Source organism: Pseudophryne corroboree, chromosome 7 (assembly GCF_028390025.1).
Source record: "Pseudophryne corroboree isolate aPseCor3 chromosome 7, aPseCor3.hap2, whole genome shotgun sequence".
NCBI classification, from domain to species: Eukaryota; Metazoa; Chordata; class Amphibia; order Anura; family Myobatrachidae; genus Pseudophryne; species Pseudophryne corroboree.
The window spans coordinates 371,622,062-371,643,569 of record NC_086450.1 but is presented as its reverse complement, the minus strand read 5'-3'; positions in this window follow the sequence as shown (position 1 = coordinate 371,643,569).

Below are 21,508 nucleotides of genomic sequence, written 5' to 3'. Positions count from 1 at the left end.
TTTAGTTAAAGGCTAATAGCCATTGCATATGTCTATATCAGCCCTTCAGTGACCACAAGAGATGGGGCACAGTCAGGATCCCAGCTGTCAGTATCACAGTAGTCAGAATACTGACGCCGGAATACCAACCCTATTCTGAATGGCAACACCGGCATCCAGAATGGGTATGACATCCCGGCACCGGAATACCGACAGCCGGATTACCGAATGAGGAGACACTGCGCTGCAAGGCAGGTAAGATGCACGGAGGGGGGGTTAGGTTTAGGTTGCGGGGGGGAGGGTTTGGGTTAGGCTGCATCCCGGGGTTTAGGGTTAGGCTGAGAGGAGGGGGGGTTAGGGTTAGGCACCCCCTCAGCGGGTTAGGGTTAGGGTTAGGCTGCGGGGAAGGGGGTTTGAGGGTTAGGCTTAAGCTGCGGTGACAGGGGGTTAGGTTTAGGGACTTATGGGGGGAGGTTAGGTATAGGCACCAAGGTGGAGGTTATCGTTAGGCTGTGGGGAGGGAGGGTTAGGTTTAGGGGGTTGGGGAGAGAAGAGAACACCCCTTACTCACCCATGTTGGCTTCCTATACATCGGGATCCCAGCATCGGTATTTCAAGTGGAGGAATCCCATGCGCCGGTAAATCATACTGCTCCCTAAGAGATAAAGTATGTCTTCTAATTTTTCCACTAACATTTAGAGGTTCGATAGGACGTGCCACAATCCTGAATCTATCTACACATTTTTCATATGTCCTTTCTCTCTCCTGCAATGCTACATGATTTTGCCAAGGTGCAATTTTGCATCTCCTAGGCACATTTTGGAGGCTGAGAATGTGCAATAAAGGCTGCTGTCTCATTATATTACCATAGACAAATCAACACCTGCTAAGAGACTCATATTTCTTGCTGTGCTATAATGGTTATTAAATTGTTTGTTTCATTGTTTACCTAAATTTGTAATCCCTTCTATTATACAGGAAAGCTTGTTTGAATGAAACATGTGTTTATTGTTACATCTTTGCTGGATAAACAGGTGTCATTGATTAAAGTGTCTCAGGCAGTAACAGAATGCACTGTTGTTTTATGCAAGTTCATTTGAACATTTCATTAGACACTTGTAGTGTGTGGAAAAAGATGTGCAGCTGTTTTTATTTTACATTGTTCAATGCTGCAGCCCATGTCTGGAAAAATAATTACCTACTACAGACTACTTCATCTATTAAAGATGTTATCCTATTTTAGTGGTGTTTATATAATCTCACAATTCACAAGAATAATGTGGGTGGAGCTTCCTCTATTGGTTTGCGCAATGCAATTCTGGCTTGTACTATGAACTTCTGCTGGAGTGCTGCAGGAGTGCTGGGGGTAAGCACTGGAGAGAAGATGCACTAGCACAGTGTCATGGACCCAGTCCAAAGATGCTCCAATCTCTAAATGCTGTTCAAAACGTTGTCAAGATTAGCACTCACTTAAGCCTATGTGATGTAAGTCTGATACAGAGATAATCACAAAAGAACCATCTGGTCTGTAAGCTCCCCAGTATCTCTCCCAATCTCTATTAATTAGGCTTACCATACTATCCCTTCAAACCGGGACACTCATGAATTAGACAGGTTCTGTGGCTGGCTGACTTCAAGCCTCTATTTCACCTGGTATTAATCAGCCACAGAGCTGTTGAGAAATTACAATAGACTGAGACTTGATATGTAATTACACTGGAGGGACAGTAGGTGGAGCTGTCATATATGTGTTTATGTGTTTTACAGTCTGTGTTGTATATTTGTACTTGTTTGTTCCTGTGTGTGATGGTGACATGAAGGAGAGAGATGGAGCATGCAGTGATTGCTGCTCATATACAGTTATCTTGTTCTGATTATCAGTTTGTATGATCAGTTCCAGCTTCATTATATAAACAAGTTATACCACAGCTTTCTGGTGTGTGCCTACTGATTGAAGCATAGCTCATGAGGTGATCCTGACTGCGTGGGTAAAGCACTCTATGCCAACAGGTTATGTGCCCAGACACAGACAAGAGTATCCCAGTTACCAGGAGTAAGAGTACAAGGATCAAGGCACAAGAAACATCTCTGAGACATCTGCACAGCAACTGTGAGAACTCTGACAGAAATGATCAGATGCATGTTAAAAGATTCAGGACTACTGTACCTGATAAATACTGGGGTGAAGCCATAATGACAGCCACATGCTTACAGAACAGATTATCCTCAAGAACAGTGGAGAAAACACCATATGAATTATGGCATGGCAGGAAACCTAATGTGAAACACATGAGAGTCTTTGGATGTAAAGCAGTTGTGTACATTCCAGCAGAAAGATGCAGTAAACTGCAGAACTGCGCAGTAGAAGGAATCCTTGTTGGATTCAGTGAATGTTCCAAAGTACACAGAATTCTGAGCCCAAAGACAGATAAGATAACCATAAGCAATAGTGTACCTTTGTGGAGGAACTAAGAAATGAAGTGATGGTTCCAGCAGATCTGGAAAAAGAAGACAATGCTGACTCTAGTGACACCATCACAACAGATGCTGACCAAGAGCTTGACAGATGAAGTAAGGCGCTCGACCAGAGAAAACAAAGGCAAAGCACCAGACATGGACACTAACAAAACTGCCAGCAGGAAGAAAAACCATAGGCAGCAAATGGACATTTAAAGTCAAATACAACACGGGGGTATATTTACTAAGATTTGTAATTAACGGGATTTGGAGGGAGATTAAACACGAATGACATCGAATGTGTGAATTTGCAACTTTTTGTTTTTTTACGACTCATTTAGTAAACTGTCGTATTCTGCATTTTCGTTTATTCCGATGCCGATGTCATTCGTAATGTCTGGCAGTGTTTTACGGGAGTGATTAGTAAAACACTGCCGGACTTAACACAATGAATCCCGGCCGGATCTGTGAGATCCGTGTAGGGCTTTACTGTGTATAATATGAGAAGTGATGAAAGTGTTAAAATTGAAAAAAAAAATTGCCTGGGGTACCCCCTCCTAAGCATAACCAGCCTCGGGCTCTTTGAGCCGGTCCTGGTTGCAAAAATACAGGGAAAAAAATGACTGGGGTTCTCCCATATTTAAACAACCAGCACTGGGCTCTGCGCCTGGTCCTGGTGCAAAAAATACGGGGGACAAAAAACGTAGGGGTCCCCCATATTTTTAACACCAGCACCGGGCTCCACTAGTCAGAGAGATAATGTCACAGCCGGGGACACTTTTATATTGGTCCCTGCAGCCCTGGCATTAAATCACCAACTAGTCACCCCTGGCCGGGGTACCCTGGAGGAATGGGGACCCCTTAAATCAAGGGGCCCTCCCCCTCCAGCCACCAAAGGACCAGGGGTGAAGCCCGAGGCTGTCCCCCCCATCCAAGGGTGGTGGATGGGAGGCTGATAGCCTTTTGTGTAAAAAAGAGTATTGTTTTTTGTAGCAAAGCTACAAGTCCCAGCAAGCCTCCCCTGCAAGCTGGTACTTGGAGACCCAGAAGTGCCAGCATGTGGGGGAAAAATGGGCCCACTGGTACCTGTAGTTCTACTACAAAAAAAATACCCAAATAAAATCAAAACACACACACCGTGATAGTAAAATTTTATTAAACATAAATGCACACTTACATACATACGTTACATACATACATACATACATACATACTCTTGTGGTTGGCCCCACTTAACCTCGCGGTCTACCACAGACCGCAAAGCTCCCACCATTGTATATAATGTAGCGCCGCTGTGCTACATTGTATTCACAGTGCGCCGCCTGACTGACAGTGCAGGAGTGCACAGCCAATCAGGAGAGTGCCATGACATGGCGCTCCCTGATTGGCTGAAGGGACCCTCTTTGACAGGAGTCACGGGGGGTCCCGACATTCGGGGAAAGGGGTTCCATGTGTAAACATGAGACCCCTTTCAGTGTGTGGAGCGGGTATTTCATTTTTTTTTTAAACAAGTACGTGGATTATAACTTTTAAGAAGAGGACCAATCTACCCCAGATTTTTTGTAAGTATAATTTTGTTTACAGGTACCCCTGGATTCTACTGGAGAAGAGGACCGAGTGCTTTGTGTCAACATAGGTAAGTATGTATGTATGTATGTATGTAAGTGTGCATGTATGTTTAATAAAATTTTACTATCATAGTGTGTGTGACTGTGTGTTCTGTTTTTATTTGGGCATTTTTTGTAGTAGAACTACAGGTACCAGCGGGCTCGTTTTCCCCCCGCATGCTGGTACTTGTGGTCCTCCAAGTACCAGCTTGCGGGGAGGCTTGCTGGGACTTGTAGTTCTGCTACAAAAAACAATACTCTTTTTTTACACAAAAGGCTATCAGCCTCCCATCCACCGCCCTTGGATGGGGCGGACAGCCTCGGGCTTCACTCCTGGTCCTTGGGTGGCTGGAGGGGGGGACCCCTTGATTTAAGGGGTCCCCAATCCTCCAGGGTACCCCAGCCAGGGGTGACTAGTTGGTGATTTAATGCCAGGGCCGCAGAAACCAATATAAAAGTGTCCACCGGCTGTGGCATTATCTCTCTGACTAGTGGAGCCCGGTGCTGGTGTTAAAAATACGGGGACCCCTACGTTTTTTGTCCCCCATATTTTTTGCACCAGGACCAGGCGCAGAGCCCGGTGCTGGTTGTTTAAATATGGGGGAACCCCAGTCATTTTTCCCCCTGTATTTTTACAACCAGGACCGGCTCAAAGAGCCCGAGGCTGGTTATGCTTAGGTGGGGGGAACCCACGCAATTTTTTTGCCTGATTGTTAACTCTTTCACATCCCTTCCCACTGGTATACATGCACGGATCTCACTGATCCGTGCATGCCTATCAGAATACGGTAAAAAAAAAGCAGGTCTATTTGAAAACTGCTTTCTTTTACGATTTGTATTTTTTCACGGCAGTGTTTGGCTATTGCCGGCAGTGATTGTGAATACAAATTTTTAGTAAATTACCGAGTTGTATAAAATAACAGGCGTGTTTGACTGATGGTGTATTCATTCGTATTTTTTTCTTTGCCTTCAAAAAGAATATGAATGCCCTCATCACTGCCGAGATTTGTGTTTAGTAAATTCTCGAGATAACACTTTGATGAAAAAACACCAAATCGGTCAAAATTGGGAGCTTAGTAAATATACCCCACAGATGGAGGAGTGGAGCGATACAAGGCCAGATTAGTAGCCAAAGGATATTCACAAAAATATGGAGAAGGCTATGATGAGACATTTGCTCCAGTAGTAAAGCACACAACCATCAGGACATTACTTACAGTAGTAGCTGCAAAGGATATGTACTTCAACGTAAAGACAGCATTCTTACATGGTGAGCTAAACGAGGATATTTACATGGAACAGCCACCAAGTTCAAAGACCCTGAAGGACCAGACCTAGTGTACAAACTTCAGAAGAGTATATATGGTCTGTAGCAGGCAGCAAGAGCCTGGAACACAAAAATAAAGTACTCATACAGGAAGTCTTTGTGAGAAGCAAAGCAGACTCCTTCCTAAATGTCAAGGAAATAGCTGACAGGTGGCTCTACCTGTTAATTTATGTAGACGATCTTGTAGTATGTTTCGGGCAAGAAGGGGTTAAAGTGGAATTACTGCAGATTCTGAATAAGGAATTCGAAACAAAAGACCTAGGAAATATAATACACTATTTAGGTATTCAAATAGTGAGAGAAGAAAATGGCGACTGTACCTTAAACCAGAAATAAAAGATACAGGAAGCCATTGAGGAGTATGAGATGCAAGATGCAAAACTGGCAAGTACTCCCATGGAGACCAACTACATAAAGGAAATGTACAATGAAGGTACACCATTACCAGACAATCACCAGTACAGAAAGGCAATAGGAAAATTGCTGTATGTTGCTACTATTACCAGACTTGACATCACTACAGCAGTAGCAATTCTAAGCAGAAAGGTCTCCAAGCCAAGTCAGATGGATTGGAATGCAGTGAAAAGGGTAATACATTACTTAAGGGGAACCAACATCTTAGGACTTAAACTTCCAGCAAGCAGAAATTGTAATTTGATCAGATATGTGGATGCAGATTGAGCAGGAGACTCTACCGACATAAAGTCCATACGTGGTTGCCTATTTCTACTTGGTGAAGGACTAATCAGTTGTACAAGTAGGAAGCAATCATAAGTAACACTTTCTTTCACAGAAACAGAGTATGATGCAGCAGCTCAAGCAAGTCAAGAGCTAATAAGGCTGAGACAATTGTTAGCTGATTTGGGACAGCAACAAGTAGAACCTACAGAAATCTTTGAGGATAATCAATGATGTCTTGTATTAGCACAAACAAACGTGTACATCCAAGGACAAAGCACATTGATGTGAAGTACCACCTCTTGAAGGATCTACAGCAGTGGTGGCCAACGCGTGGCTCTTGAGCCACATGCGGCTCTTTCTTTATTCAAATGTGGCTCCCAACCCTCGAAGTCACGTGACCATAACATATCCGTAAACTGCTGCACTCCAGCCAGACACGCAGCAGCACTACAGGGACTGAGAACTGAGGGAGACAAATACACATGGGGGAGCTGGCTGGAGTGACACATGGGAGAACTGAAGTGTATTATGTGAATCTGGCTTTTTCAATATATTTTATACGGATCTGGCTTTTTCAATTATTTGATGTAGAAGTGGCTTTTTCAATGTATTTTATGTTGGATCTGGCTTTTTCAATGTATTTTATACCAGGGGCGTGGCCTAGCAGGCACAAGGTCACACCCCATTTTTGCAAGTGCGCCTTCGGCTCGATGTCGGCTCTTTGATGTACCTAACAAGATTTCTTGGCTCTTTGTCTCTGACTGGTTGGCCACCCCTGATCTACAGGAACAAGGTCTTCTCAACTTGGAATATTGCCCAACAGAAGAAATGACTGTGGACATTCTCACCAAGCCATTGGCTGTAGAAAGACATTATAGACTATCTAGAAAAATGGGTCTTGTGGATAAAGGCTCATCTGTTGAGAAGGGGTGTTGAGAAAATACAACAGACTGAGACTTGACATGTAATTACACTGGAGGGACAGCAGGTAGAGCTGTCATATATGTGTTTGTGTTTTACAGTCTGTGATGTATATTTGTATTTGTTTGTTCCTGTGTGTGAAGGTGACATGAAGGAGAGAGATGGCGCATGCAGTGATTGCTGCTCATATACAGTTATTTTGTTATGATTATCAGTTTATATTATGATCGGTTCCAGCTTCATTATATAAACAAGTTATACCACAAAGAGCTTTCCGGTGTGTGCCTACTGATTGAAGCATAGCTCATGAGGTGATCCTGACTGCGTGGGTAAAGCACTCTATGCCAACAAGAACCACTGGCATATTTATAATGGGTGCAGTGTGTGCTGTGCACATGTGCCCCCTAGGTTCCAGGGGGGCCAACACTGCACACCCTGTACCCATTATTTTAATACTTACTCTCCTGAGTTCTGCGTCTGTAGCACCAGCACTGCATAAATCACCAGGAAAATGGTACAGCGGCTGCTGGCTAGAGAGGCTAGGGCCCAGAAAGAGCCTGCACACGGGCCTCCTTCTCTCTAGATGCACCTTTGCACAGAACCTGTGCCAGTTCAAAGGAATAGTATGGTAAGCCTATTATTCACTCCTAAAAGGAAGCCATAAATTCTCCATACACCTACAAAAGTATTGTTATAAATATCTATGTAGTGAGGATCACAAAACCTGTATTACAATTGCAAAATAGTGAAATATGATATTTTAATATGTATTGTTTAAAACGCACATATTTATTGCATTCTCACTCCTGTTCATTGAATGCATCATATGGGACAGAAATAGCTGAGATAGATCTTAAAGCCCAACCATGTACAGTATAAGAATATCTCCCATATAATACAGCTCCTCCTTTCATATTACTAGTGAGCAGGAGCCTTCATCACAGACCACTTCAATTTAATCTTTAATTATAAATAATTATAATACACAATATATTATATTATTTAATTGAGTAATTGTAAAACTATATGTAACAAGCGACCTTCCACCAGACTAGATGCTGACACAGTTGTAGGGAAAAGCAGTCCATTTACTTCCACAGCACAGTAAACAGGTCTTTATCACAGCAAGTTTACCGGGTACCTTAACAAGGCATTGGTCCAAAAACAGCATATACACAAATCTCAGTCTCCCTGTCTCTAACCCACTGGCCCGCCCTCTATCGCCTGGCCACTTGTTGGCATCAGGAGCCCTGAGCCCAGGGCCGGATTAAGCTTTGAGGGTGCCCGGGGCACTTAAGACAAGGGGGTCCCGGGTGGAAGGTGGGGGAGTGTATTTTAGTTTGTTCATACCCCCCAACATGACTCATTCCAGGAGGGACAAAATGCATTCTACCTGGACTTCCTTCTTAATATATGATTGGTGTCACCTGTCTTGAACTATTTAATAGAGAAGAAAGGTGTTTCAACACTAGTGATTGCAATCATAACTTAAGATAGCATGTTATCCCTTTAGGACTGGGTCATGTTAGGATGTATGGATTGTGTATATTAAATTTAATCCAATGGGGTATATTAGATTTAAACTAATAGTTGGATAATGCCTGGGTACTGTTTATAGCTCCACCTAATTGAGAGACAACTATTTTATAAAGTTTTCTTGTAGTGGAACAAAGACAACTTAAACAACCTTAGAATATACATAGAAAAAAATCTATAATTTATCTTGTCACATGCAAGATTAGCAGCAGCCTCTGTACTACTTACACACTGGGACAAGATTCAGGAGAACTCTGCTTGCGTGTGTCTCTCTCTAGACCCTCAGATAACAGGTGACATAGGACCCAGACACCCATGCAGGGAGGAGGAGAAGCTGGGATCCCTGTGTCACTTACAGCTCTCTCCACCCTCCTATCTCTCCTCTGGTCGGAAAGCTCAATCAGTAGCTCATAAAACCTGATACTCTGCCTGCAATGCATACTGCCCTGCTCGCATTCTGGCTGTCTGGTTCTGCTCCTCATGAGAGGGAAAGCTAGCGATTGAGGTGTGCTCTGGCTGGGGGGCCCCCTAATAAAGGGGTGCCCGGGGTACTGTATGCCCTGCAACCCTACCTTAATCTGGCTATGCCTGAGCCCTTGCCTTAACAAGCTTTATAAAATTGTGGCATGGTGTGCCTGATTGCTGGGAGCGCTTGTTCCAACACCTGGACCGAACCTGCATGGAATGGGATCTCATGTATGAAATTGCAGGGTATTTCTGTGTATCAACAACAATACAATAATGTAATTTCCAACTGCCAGATAATCTTTGACACAATATTAAAGAGACAAACTGAATGTACCCAACAACCCCCTGGGCTTCCTCTTGGTCCAGTCCTAAACCCAGGTTGCTTTAGCCCGGGGCACCCAAACTATTGTGCCCTGTCCTGCAAACACCCTGGATGGCATCTGGTCTGGACTGCCACATATCCTCCCCCTAAGCTTCGAGCCTACGGGTAAAGTGGAGTCCTTCTTTGGCACGCATACCTGCTCATCAATCTCAGCAGGCATACCCCTTTTCGGGTCGGTCTCACCGAGTCCCCCCCCCCCCTCCCTCCTCTAGCTTCTCCCCACAGGGCTCTGCACTTTCTGAGAAGAGGAACTTCCTCGAAAGGGCATCCACGTTGCCCTATAATCCTCCCGCTCTGTGCCGGACCGTGAATTGGTACGGCTGGATGGCAAGGAACCACCATGTTACCCAGGCATTGGTGTCCTTATTTAGGCACATCCATTGGAGCGGAGCGTGATTGGCGATTAAGGTGAATTCCCGTCCCAGGAGATAGTACCTCAGAGTCTCTACTGCCCACTTGATAGCCAGGCATTCCTGCTCTACCGTGGCATAATGCTGTTTCCTAGGCAGTAGTTTCCTGCTGAGGTAGAGGATGGGTCTCTCCTCCTCACCTACCTCCTGAGACAACATTGTTCCGAGGCCTGTTCCTGAAGCATCCCTCTGCAGGATGAACCATTTACCAAAGTCTGGGGATATCAACACTGGTGCTTTACACAGGGCACTTTTTAAATTCTTCCAGGCCTCATGTACCTGGAATGTCCACACAAGCTTGTCTGGACCTTGCTTTTTCAAGCAATCAGTGAGCGGAGCTGCTCTGGTGGCAGAGTTCGGGACAAACTTGCAGTAATATCCCACCAGGCCTAAGAAGGACTAGAGTTGGGTCTTCCTATCAGGCCTTGGCCAGGCAGCAACCACCTCCACCTTATTGACCTGAGGTTTTATTTAGCCCTGGGCCACCACGTACCTTAAGTACTTAGCCTCCAACATACCTATCGCACACTTCTCTGGGTTGGCCTTGAAGCCTTGAAAGTGCAGAGTCTTTAATACGGCTTCCACTTTGGCAAGATGAGACTCCCAGTCGTCGCTGAAGATAACAATGTCATCTAAGTACGTGGCTGCATACTTTCAGTGGGGCTGGAGGAGCTTATTCATAACCCACTGTAATATGGTCAAGACCCCGTGAAGACCAAATGGCAAAACTCGATACATGCCATCTGGGGTGGAAAAGGCCATTTTCGCCTTGGCAGCCTCGGTGAGGGGAATCTGCCAATTGCCTTAGGTAAGGTCAAGAGTGGTCAAGTATTGGCTTTGGGCCAGTTGCTCGATCATCTCATCACTGCGTGGCATGGGATAGGCATCAAATCTAGACACCTGGTTCAACCTGCAGAAGCCGTTGCAGAACCGCAGTGCTCCGGACGGCTTGGGGACCAGCTCTATTGGGTTATTCCACCTGCTGGTGGACTTTTAAATAATCCCCAGGCGTAACATGTCCTCCACTTCCTTGTGTACTGTGTCCCTCTTTGCCTCGGGTATCCGGTACGGCCGCAGATCGACCCATACCCCTGGAAGAGTAACAATGTCGCGCTCTATGATCTTAGTCCTCCCTGGATTCGCCGAAAAGACATCTAAATTTCTCCTGACCATGTCTTGAGCTTGACGTGTCTTGACCTCATCGAGAAATCTGTCAATTGGGACAGCACATTCAGAGATCTTGGCCACTCTTGCAGTTGCTGTCTCTGAGCTTTCCTTCCAAGGCTTCAGTAGATTTATATGATAGATCTTTGTAGGCTTCCGCTTTCCCGGTTGGCTCACACAATAAGTCACTGGCCCCACAGCCTCGAGCACTGTATATGGCCCTTGCCAATGGGCATACAGCTTGCCCTCCACTGTGGGTACCAGGACAAAGACCTTGTCCCCAGGGTTAAAACTCCATTTCTCAGCTGGGATGTCATAATGACGTTTCTGTCTAGACTGGGTCTGAGTCATATGGTCCCTTACCAACAGAGCTATCTGCTGGAACCGCCCATAGAGCTGGTGGATGAACTGTACTACATTTGGCTCCGGGGACATCTGTTGTTCCCATCCCTCCTTTAGGAGGTCCAAGATTCCCCGGGACTGCCATACAACAGCTCAAAGGGGCTGAAGCCTGTAGAGGACTGGGGAACCTCTCAGGTGGTGAACATCAGAAAAGGTAGGAGCTGGTCCCAATCCCTTTTGTTCTGGGTGACTGCCCTCCTGAGCATCTGCTTGAGTGTGTGGTTAACACACTCCACCAAGCCATCGGTTTGGGGAGGATACACTGAGGTACGAATCTTTTTAACCCCCAGCACCCAATATAAGTCGCTCATCAGCCGGGACATAAAGGGGGTCCCCTGGTTAGTGAGGACCTCCTTGGGTATGCCCAGGTGGGAAAAGATCAGCAATAGTTCTTTGGCAATGGTTGCTGTCTTCATATTTCGCAGAGGGATGGCTTCAGGGTATCGTGTGGCATAATCAAGGAGGACAAAAGGCCCATACACACTGGGTGATTTTAAGCTGAAAGCAGCTCACTTTTGGTGTTTTGAGCTGCTTTCAGCTCAAAATCTCCCAGTGTGTATGCCTCGGCGATGAGTGATGAGAACTGATGTGCGCCCTCGCTTCATAACCGGTAGCCGCCGTTCATCTGCTGGTAAGCCATTCACCCCTGCTGACATTGCTGGGCAGGGGGGAAAATCACTCCGTGTGTATGCACTGAGCGATTTTCAGCCCAGCGATGTCAGTGATCATCGCTGTGCATACATGTTGGCCAAAAACGCCCAGTGTGTATGCACCTTAAGGTATACTGATGTCCACGTGCTGATTTTTCCACCGGCCCCACAATATCCTTCCCAATCCTTTTAAAGGGAATGGAGATTACCGAAAGAGGGATGAGGGGAGCTCTGTAGTGGGGCTTTGGTGTGGTACGCTGGCAGATGGGACACTCCTGACAGTACTTTGCTACCGACGCCTGGATTTTCGTCCAGAAAAAATGCTGCTGTACCCTCTGCAGAGTTTTCTCCTCCCCCAAATGTCCTCCCCACAACTGTGAATGTGCAGCTTCCAGGACCAGAGGCTGATGGACCCATTGCACTATAAGCTGCTTAACTTTCTTACCCCATTCCTCGACAACCCTATATAGTAAATCCTTCTCTACTATGAAATAAGGGCTGCCAACCCTGGGTAAGGGCGAATACATTTTCCCATTATAACTACAAATGTTCTGGAAAGCATTTGAGAGGTTCGGGTCTTCTCGCTGGTCTCGTACAAAATCCTGAAGCGACAGTTCTTAATGTCCTTTCATCACTCGCCTCCTCTGGGTCGGTCGGCTCTTCTGACATAGACGTACCGACTCCACACAGACAGTCAGCTCCTGAAGAATTACTCATCCTTCGAGCCACGGAGCTGGGAGAGGAACGCAGTGCCTCGAGTTGAAACGCCAGCAATTCTGACAGGCCAGGGACATCCCGCCCCAGAATCAATCAAATCAGTTATGGCAGTGGTTCCCAAACTTTCTTGATTCACGGTGCCTAGAGTATCAGCATTTGGTTTTTGCGGCACCCCTAGGATAAAAGTTTTTTATTGGTAAATTAAAACTGATGTTTAATATTTGTTGGCCTGACCTCCTGATCCCATAGAAGCCCGTACACACTGAGCTATTTCTAGCACTGTGTGTATGGGGCTTGCAGGGATCAAGTTCGAAACATAATACTCGGCTGATTGGTTGCATTTACCCAATCAACTGAGTGATCACAAAAGTGTGTACACAGTCTAAACAAGAAAAACAGAAGAACATGAAAAATTATTCTTTCTGAGTTTATATAATGTTTCACAAGCAATGATCAATAATAAGAATTACAAGTAATATAAAGCAAATTATTATTTAGGAACTTTGCTTTGAATTTCAGCAATAGCGGTAAAGCAGACTACAATCTGGGGAGCCTTGTTGTCAAGTTGGACACCGTGACATCTGTTTAGTTCCAGATGAAGTTACTACTGCAGTGCCGTAACTAGACATTTTAGCGCTGTGTGCGAGAAACAGCATCTGCGCCCCCCCAATATCATATACAAAACAGGGCCAGTGCACACCATAGGCGTGTGCAAAAAATATAGGGGTGTGGCTTCATGAGGAAGGGGCGTGGCCACAAAATAATACCAATTCATATTAGGCTGTACAGAAGTCTCCATTATTCAATTTATGCTGCACAGTTGCGCCGCAGCAATGCCCGATACCACCCCATCCTCGCTGCCGGAGCCCAGACGGGAGGTTAAACTGAGCTGCTGAAAATACTGCCCGATCCCCCCACAGGGGCAAATGAAGGATTTTTAGGAGGGGGGTTAAAGATAGAAGAAAGATAGATAGAGAGGGAGAGAGAGAGAAAAATAGAGAGAGCGCACATATATGGAAACCTGTGTGTAAGAGATATATACTGTACACACAAAGCCAAGGAGACATGGGGAGGGAGACAGAGACATGAGAAAGGAAAGAGACAGATAGAGCAGCAGACATGCGGAGAGAGCGACAGGACATGTGGAAAGAGAGAGAGTTATGGATAGAGTGAGTGACATGGGTAGTGAGAGACAGGCATGCGGAGAGAGAGGCAGAAATGGAGAGAGTGTCACACATGGAGAGAGACAGACACGGGAGAGAGAGAGACATGCATGGAGAGAGAGCCATGGGCAGGGAGACAGACACAGGGAGGGAGGAGACATGTAGAGAGACAGACATGGGGAGGGAGAGATACAGGGAAAGAGAGTGAGACACACAGACATGGGCAGGGAGGAGGAGACATGGAGAGAGACAGACAGACACAGGGAGAAAGAGATATGGAGAGACAAACATGCAGAGAGAGATGGACATGAAGAGAGAGTCTGGCATGAGAATGGGCTCAGAGAGGGACAGAGAGAGAGAGAAGCACGGAGAGAGACAGACACAGGGAGGGTGAGAGGCAGACACAGAGAGAGAGAGAGACAGACATGCAGGGAGAAATGGACATGGAGAAACTGACATGAGAAAGGACTCAGAGACACGGAGAGACAGACACAGGGAGAGAGAGAGAGAGAGAGAGAGAGAGAGAGAGAGAGAGAGAATATAGGGAGGGAGAGAGACATGGAGAGACAGACACAGGGTGGGAGAGACAGAAACAGGGACAGAGACAGACATAGGGAGGGAGAGAGACATGGAGAGACAGACACTGGGAGAGAGACAGATACAGTCATAGGGAGGGAGAGACAGACATGGAGAGACAGACACAGGGTGAGAGAGACAGACAGACAGACATGGGGATGTAGGGAGACATGTAGAGACAGACACAGTAAGAGAGAAACAGAAACAGGGAGAGAGACACATGGAGAGAGAGAGAGAGAGAGAGAGAGAGAGAGCAGACAGACATGGGGAGGGAATACAGTGATCACTCACCCGATCAGCATCACCCAGGATCAGGACCAGACAGCTCCCCACCAGCACATGAGCCACAAACCTGCTGCAGCTGCAGAGTCACTTCCTCACCCGGCCAGCTCTGTCTCAAAGGCCCATGGGAACTGCCTGAGAGGAGCTGGCCGGGTGAGAAAGTGACTCTGCAGCTCCCCCTACGTTCGGTCAGCCCAGCCTCCACGTAACTATAATGAGGCTGTGCTTTACACAGAGCCTGTCCTGCGTTTCCTGAAGCTCCTCCATCGAGGGAAACAAGGTCATTTAGCAACGATAGATCGACGCAAAGGGGGGTTTCCAAGTACTCAGAAACCCCCCTGCATGCATGAATGGGTCCCCACTGCCGCCGGAGTATGCAGTGAGCCACGCGGTCTATAATGCCTGATCCCGCTCCCCATCACCCCTGTCCTGCCTGAGTTACATTGAGTGCCCACAACTCCCTTCCCTTCAGGACAGTGAGCCCGCGGCTCACTGTAGTGTATACGGAAGGGAAGGGGGTTGTCCAGCTGCATTCACTCACTGTAACTCTGGCAGTGGGGATCTGTCATCGGGCATTTTAGTCTACGCGGCTCACTGTATACTCCGGAAGCGGCAGTGGGGGTGGGGGGGAATCGGGCAGTGTTGTCCGTGGCCCAGTTTAACCTCCCGTCAGGTGTAGGGGGCGTGTCTGGGCTCCGGCAGTGTGGATGGGGTGGGATCATGACCGTAACAGCATATCACTCAGTAACACCATAACTGCGGGTGTTGCCGGTGGTACTGCGCCCACAGTGCGTATGCGTACGGCCCTGTACTACTGTATGTATATTTGTCAGCTATTTTTTATACACACAATGGGTGATGGCTCCCTGTTTATTATACAAAATATGGTTTCAAAGAATAATACATCAACTCTAACTATTGTTGCTGCACAAGCTAGTAAACCAAGACCATCAACATTTCAACATGTAATCAGTGAACGCTGAACAATTACTTACTAGTGGTCAGCAAAGTTAGTAAATGCAATGTTCTTATGATTCCTGGGGGGTTATTTATTAAAGGTTGATTTTAACTGATTACAACCAATGTTTTGTTTCAGGGGCTGAAACACACATTTACTAACAGATAATGTTTTTAACAGTACTGAATATAAATTTGTAAAAGTCAGTAAATGTTTGCATTAGCCCTGGAAGTACAACAGCAATTTAGATTCATTTTGAAATAGATAAAAAAATCAATAGAAATCAACCTTTAGTAAATATGCCCCCTACAGTGTCTTCCTCTCAAACAGAGGCGGATTTAGATTTCATGGGGCCCTAAGCAAGACACCATTTTGGGGCCTCAATCCCCCTCGTCAGTCAGTGTATAGCAAATCCCACCCAGTCAGTCAGTGTATGCAAAATAAACACCCACCCAACCCCAGTCAGTCTGTGTATTCCAAATCCCCCCCTCCCTAACCCCTCAGTCTGTATGTGCCAAATACCTCCCCTTGCCCAGTCATTAAGTGTATACCAAATACCCCCCAAACTCCAGTCAGTCAGTGTATGCCAAATACCCCCCAAACTCCAGTCAGTCAGTGTATGCCAAATACCCCCCAACCTCAGTCAGTCAGTGTATGCCAAATATCCCCCCAACCCTAGTCAATGTATGTCAAATACCTCCGCAACCCCAGTCAGTGTATACCAAATCCCCCATCCAACCCACCAGTCAGTGTATGCCACCATGGCCTTCCCTCAAACCCCCACCCACCATTGTAGCAGACGAGATGCTACGACTGTGTACTGACGAGCAGAACCCCCTAACCTGACTGTAGTAATAGCACGCCATCCTCACTCCCCTGAAACAAACTGCTATACATATACTGTATGTAACATGTATGTATGTCACTGATATATATCCTAATACAGTCAGTGCCTAGCTTCCATTTAGCCTATACAGTGGAGGATTTACTAGAAGGCAACCAAAGCGGCTGCTTAGAGCCCTGATGGTCCCAGGGTGCCCTGCCAACAAGGCAGTATAAAGGGCAATTCCGGCAGACAAGCTTCACCTAAATTGTCCGAGAGATGGGCTGGCTGAATACTGCCGGCATCCTGTCAGTGATTAGACAGCTGTTGGGTACCGCCTCCTGCGTATGCCTGTATCTTTAGTCCTGTAGTACTATGCATGTGACCCGTCATGACACACGTGTGTATCAGGGACGTGGGGTAAGCTAAATGGCTCAGGAGTCACTGGCTAACAAGAGCACTAGTAGCAGTGCACTGCCTCACCTACCATAGAGTTTTTACTCCAGAGTTTTGGCTGTAAAAATGATTAGAATAATGCAAAGAAGAGATTTCAAACAAATTCTTTGTATTTTTCAAATACTTTATACTGTACTAGGGATGAGCGGGTTTGGTTTCCTGAGAACCGAACACCCCTGAACTTTGAGATCTGAGCCCGGATCCGAATCAGGCTCGGTTTTGCGTGCCTAACTTGGATCCGAAAACGAGACAAAACGTCATCAAATTTTGGATTCTATATATAGTCCCGGTGATCGGCGCCATCTTCACTCCAGACTTAGAGAGTGCACAGTAAGTACGTGTTCCATCTGTGCTGTGTGCTGTTAGGGAATGCGCAAGCAGGGAGAGCGCAAAGCGGGGCAGGAGAGAGCAAAGGGGGGCAGGAGAGAGCAGAGGGGTTGTTTTGCAGGAGAGTTGAGTTGGGTGTGCTGTCATTGTATTAGGGCTCTGCATATAAGCATAGTGTGGCTGCGTATGTATAGGACCAGGTGTTCTCTGTCTATAAGGGCTGTGTACTGCCATACACTACTGCTACATATCCTCTGTGTGTAATACAAAGCAAAAAATATATTTCTATTGGGGCGTCACTCTGACTACTAGTACAGCAGCTGCCGTACACTACTGCTATATATCCTCTGTGTGTGATCCAGAGCAAAAAATATATTTCTATTGGTGTGTCACTCTGACTGCTAGTACAGCAGCTACTGTAAACTACTGCTATATATAATTAATAAATAATAAATAGTGTAGTGTAATTGTTTTTATTTTTTGGCCAAATGCTGAAAGAAAAAGACAGGTTAAAAGTAAAATACTTTAAAAAATGTTTAAAGCTCCTTTGGTGATATTTTTAAAGTCCCGATAAGGTCATACACGTCAATTAACATGATAGTGAGGGCCCAAGCGGGGCTTCTCACTTTCCCTACCCTACCTCCGGTCCTCTGGTTGCGGTAGCGGGTATTTCTCCTCTGCCGGCGTCTCCCCTTCCAAGCCAGAAGTTCTGATTAGTGTCAGTGTGTACACCTACCACACCGATATAGATAACCAAGGAATAAAAGACACATAACCCTATAATTCTGCGCTCACCAATTGAAGTTAACGGTCAAATTGTTCATAGATATGAAGTCTCTATATAGGAATGTCCCCATAGATGAGAGTCAATGTTTGTATGTCCATCCTGTATAGCCAGATATTTCTTGATATTACCAATGTAGATTTTTCCAACTCGTAATCGCAAGGAAAGTTACAAAACATACAGAAAAAAACAATATAGTGTAGTAGGTTTTTTCCAACCAGGATAAAATATACAAGAGGTGAGTTCTCCATTAAGCTGTCCCCACTTGTGAATTGTATAGGAAGAATATTGTACCGTACTCACACCAAGGTGAAGTAAGAATCATTCATAAAGGTTTCTTTTGTAGTTCACCAACACCCGTGGTTGTACTGTATTGTTCTACCCCACCAATGATTGTGGACACACGTGGATAAGTGACGTACCAAACTTACAGTTTGATCTGCTTCAACTTGAACATAAAGGTTTCTTTTCTCCGATATTCACTTCACTTCTGTATGTGGAATCCAAAATACTTCCAATAATCAGTATTAGGAGGTATATGGAGACAGAGGAAACCCCAATCAGTGTGTCTCAATAAAAACAATTTTATTTGTTACAAAAAATTTAATTATAAAAATATGTAAAAGGCATACACAGGTCAAGTTACATCTGGATGTTTCAACAGTCAGCTGGAAAAAAGACTCTAAACACCTGATCTGTGGGGGTAAGTAGTCAGGACTGAACCCCAATGATGATGGAGCCAAGGTCATAGATGGATGTAACAATACAGATGTGTAGCCTGCTCTCTACCAACGCGTTTCGACATTTGGGCCTTCAGATGTCCAATGCGTTTCATGCACGGCGGCACTTCATCTAGGATAGCTGCTATTCGTGTTGGTATCCTTATTTATAGGGTTTCTTGAATCAACTTTAATGAAAACTTTTGTTAAAACGGAAGTGCCTAGACAGGAACTTCCTTTTGAAAAGGTGGCAAGCACCTGTTGTTCAGCATTTGACTTTGAATAAATATGTAAGTGTATGTTATATGTATATAATATTAAAAAAGTATAATATAAACTTTGCAATATATGTGTTGGTGTTATTTCACTGTAAAGAAAATGTTCAATTCAATGTCTATATTTAATCCATACGGTCTCAATGTTTTCAGTTCATAGATCCACTTTGTCTCAACTTGTTTTATGTTTGTTGTTAGGCCTCCTCCTCTCCAATGTTTCTCAACTTTCTGAATGGGTTTGAATTTCAATCCACTTGGATCTTTTCCATGTTTCACGGCAAAATGATGTGACACACTGTGTGTTTCCAAACCCCTTCTAATATTGTATATATGTTCTGATAGTCAAGTTTTTAATTTCCGTTTGATTTGACCAACGTATTGTTTGCCGCAAGGGCACTCCAATAGGTATACTGCTCCTTCCGTTTCACATGACCTTTCTTTTTTTATAGTATATGTTTTGTTCGTTTGGTTTGATTTAAATGATGTGCGTGGATTCATTCTTTTTTTTTTTTTTTTAAGTTAGGTTTTTTATTGAGAGTGATCGATAATCAAAACAGTAACAGTAGCACAGATGTACAGATTAAGGTTTTGAACATAACAACATACATTGTGCATATTATACCATACCAATAAAGACACTTTTATGGTGATGTATGCTAACAGGTAATAGCAATATGTGGTCTGTGTAATTCTGTGTGTGTACTTGATCAGTCTCATTTTATTTTTTCAAATATCGAGTCGAGTCTGTATCATAACAGAGTATAATCTTGTGGTGAGTGGAAGCAAGAGAGAGAAAGGAGGAAAGGAGAGAAGAAGCAAAAGAAAACAAAAAACAAACAAAACAAATGTTAATAAAGGAGGGACGTAGTGGATATTGCCTATAGGGAAGAAAGAGGTTGGGAACAGTCCTCTGTATTAATAACATGGGGAGGGATAATTGAAGTGCTAGAGGAGATAGTGTTATGAGCGGTGTTGGCAATATTAACAGAGTCCGGGCATCAATAAAGAGCGTGCAAGGTACCAGGGAGACCAAACGTTGTGGAACTGGGCCACAGTATTATTCCTTAGGCTTGTGATATATTCCATATTGGAGGGCGGTTTATGTTCTTTCCAGCATTTAGCAATCAGTGATTTAGCCGCCATGCAAATATGCATGGTAAGCTTGTCTTGGGTTTTGGGTAGTGACGGTGTGGGGGCGTGAAGCAAAACGATTTCAGGGGAGAGGGCAAGGTTATGCCCGCAGGTTTGAGCAACAAGTGCTCCAACCGTATTCCAGAAGGGGCGAACAGAGGGGCACGTCCACCATATGTGAAAAAAGGTGCCCTCCTCTCCACAGAGTCTCCAACACAAGTCTGATGTCGTAGGGAAAATGGAGTGAAGTCTGGAAGGAACCAGATACCACCTGGTGTAGACCTTATAACATGTTTCCCTAAGTGCCACACTTATAGAAGCTTTCGCTATGCGCGTTCTGATTTCCTCTCATTGATCATCTTCCAGCGGATGGGAGAGATCTGATTCCCAAGCTAATTCATGGGGTTCACGGGTCGGGGGATCTGGAGCCAAGATTGAGTTGTATATTGTTGAGATATTCCCCTTTTTACCAATTGATAGTAGACACATATGTTCAAAGGAGGTGGGAGATTTCAAAGGGGTAGTTTTAAGCTGAGAGTTGAGGAAGCTAAGAATTTGGACATAATGGTATTGACACGAGGAAGGGATACCAAAGCGCTCTTGAAAATCTCCAAAAGAGGTCGGTGCTGAGTGACCTTTAATATGGATAAATCTTGTGACACCCTGGGATTGCCATGGGGCCGCTATTCTACGTTCGCAGCCTGGGGGGAAGGCAGGGTGTCCCCAAATAGGCGATAAAGGTGAGGGGTATGAAGATAGATTGTGAGTGCTGCGGAGTTTGTCCCACAGTCCAAGGGTGAATTTAATCGTGGGAGCTGAATAGGCCGAGGCTGGTCTGCAGGACCTGGGGAGCCATGGAAGAGAGTCGAGGGGTATACCCTGATATATTGAGTTCTCAATATCGACCCATTTTCTGGTCCCTTGGGGGGAATGCCATGACACTATATGATTGAGGTGACTGGCGTTAAAGTAAGCCTGAAGGTCAGGGTATCCCAAACCTCCTGAGGAGGCACTCTTAGTCAACAGTGATCGTCTCAGTCGAGATTTACGATGAGCCCAAATAAATTTGTTGCACATTGATTATAGGGAAGCCAAAGTCACTCTGGGTACCATTATTGGAATGGTCTGAAACAGGTAAAGAATACGTGGTAGGAGATTCATTTTTAGGGCATTGATCCTCCCGATCCATGAAACAAATAAACGGTCCCATTTATCTAAATCTTGAGTGAGAGTTTTAATCATGGGGACATAATTAGCCTGGTATAGGCTGGTGTAGGATTTAGTAATAAATATGCCAAGGTATTTAATAGCCG